The following is a 2,500-nucleotide window of genomic DNA, read 5'->3' on the forward strand; positions in this document are numbered from 1 at the left end:
TGTTCATCTTTAAGAGACGAACTTCAAAGGAGGAAACTAAATTTAGATCTTCTTGATATGAAACCAATGATACAGAGTTAAACATGAATTATTTGAATTGTAAAGTGAGTCGATGTAAAAAAAACTATACTAATCTCAGAGGCAAAACACTGCAACATATTTCTCTCTGGAGTTACAGGTGCCAAAATGATGCATTATTTTTTGAAATGATGTGGTCTGAAAAAAAAAAAAAGATTTCAGATGCGAGCTGCCTGTTTTGCATTACGTTTCACTTTACTTAGTGGTAATTCTCTTTGTTCAATTTTGAAGTCCACAGCTAGTAGGAGTAACTGTTAGGTGGGAAGAGAGCCTTCTGTTATCCTATTCTTACCTCAGTTGGGCTCTTTTTTCCCCTGAAAATTTTTAAGTGGTAATGTTAAAGAGGACATAAGGTCGTAGATGCAATATTTATTATGCAATGTAAATGCCACTATGATACTGAATCTAACTTTATCTCTGTCACAGCAGATGTTAAGGTTTGTCTAACTCGTGTGTTGAAGGTATTCTTTATCCACCTTGTGTGTTGAAGGTGTTGATGTTTACCTATCTTGTGCATTGAAGGTGTTTTTGATTGTATATGTCATGTGTTGAAGATATTGATAATCGCCTACTATGTGTGTTGAAGGTGATAATGTTTGTCTACGTCGTGTGTTGATTGTGCTGACAGTTGTCTACTTCGTGTGTTAACTGTGTTGCAGCAGGTGTTACTGTTTATATTCCACTTCGACTTTGTGTACTTCGCAGATTTATGCCTCTTTACGTCGTCTTATGTTAGCGCAAGTGTGGTTGTTCAGAGCACCTTCGTAAAGGCTTCAGGCAGCACCAGCTGAAACTTTGGGTAAAGGATGTGTGTTGCATTAATGCTGGGAGGGAGGTAATAGGGGGGGGGACTGAGAGAATGGAGCTGAGAGGATGGAAATGAGGGATTCGGACTCAAGGAATGAGACTGGGGGAATGAGGTATCCAATCAAAAAATATTTAAAAGCCTACTTCCTTCAGATTATCGTGTATTATATCGGAAAAGGAAAATAAATAAATTTTCCAATAATGGTTCAGGCTAAAACAAATTTACTGAAGAGCTTAATAGATAAGCATGTTATTAAAAGATAGGTGAAAAATCATGAAAAAACACGTAAGGAGGATTTAGACATTTGTATATATTGTGGATTCCGGTGAAGCTTATGATAAAGCAGCTTTGTGTTTGTACGTAATTAATTATTTGTAATTTCCTTCTAATAGCTACAAGAACGGAGTTATGCTCGAGGTGTTTCGTCTTCCTTACTCTCCTCTTTATATAATTTTGTAAAATTCTGCTATCCTCTCCACTCAAGTTTTTATTAAATTTTCTTAACATTTCACCATCTATTTATCTAAAAGGTATTTTATAGTTTGTAAGTGTAACGTGTGTGTGTGTGTGTGTGAGTGTGTGTGTGTGTGTGTGCTATTTCAGACTGAGACGTACATTTAAAGAGCTCATTACCAGCCCTAAGATCTCAGGTGTTCACAGACACACGCACACAGACACAAACAGACAGGCAAACAGACAGACAGACAGACAGACAGACAGACAGACAGACAGACAGACACACACACACACACACACACACACACACACACACACACGCACACACACACACACACACACACACACACACACACACACACACACATACACACACACACTCACACACACACTCACACACACACACACACACACACACACACACACACACACACACACACACACACACACACACACACACACACACACACACACACACACGGCTCCACTCAGAAACACGTCTCTGCAAATTCTTCGTATTCGTTGCTTGTTTCACAGAAGCAAATTAAAATGGCATTGTTTTTCCAACACGTGGCAGTCAGCGTGTGGATCACCTCTGCTCTCATGTCTGAGACTGCGTCGCTCCTCACTTCACTTTCCACTTTTACACATGGAAAACGATGTGTAAAAGTTCGAAAACGATGCGAATTTGCAATTCTTGGACGAGACATGCATTGTCATTCATGTAATTAGAAGATTATGGCACCATAGGTATTTTCACACTTTCACAATATGAAAATATTCGGTAGAAAAAAAAAAAAACTGTCGATGATTGGCAATCAGCACAATTACGCTTAATCACATGTCCTCTCCAGCTGGTTCGGTGATGCATTTTTTTTCAGTGTTGTTGTTCTGTGCTACTTTTCTAATATGATCCGATTCATTCTTTCAAATTTAGTGATTAATAGTCACTGTGAATTTTTCTTTTTTTTTGCGATCACCAACGCTGGAGAGCAACATAAATGTTCAGGCGCAGACGCATGTGTCCAGAGTTCATGTGCGAGTGTCCGAGGGGATTAGACGAACAATGTGTCCTCAATAGATATTTTTAATAATCAAAATATGCGTTAAACAGTGAAGTTTAAACTTTTTCGTTAAATCTGAGAATCCTCATTCGAA

Source organism: Cherax quadricarinatus, chromosome 19 (assembly GCF_038502225.1).
Source record: "Cherax quadricarinatus isolate ZL_2023a chromosome 19, ASM3850222v1, whole genome shotgun sequence".
Lineage (NCBI taxonomy): Eukaryota > Metazoa > Arthropoda > Malacostraca > Decapoda > Parastacidae > Cherax > Cherax quadricarinatus.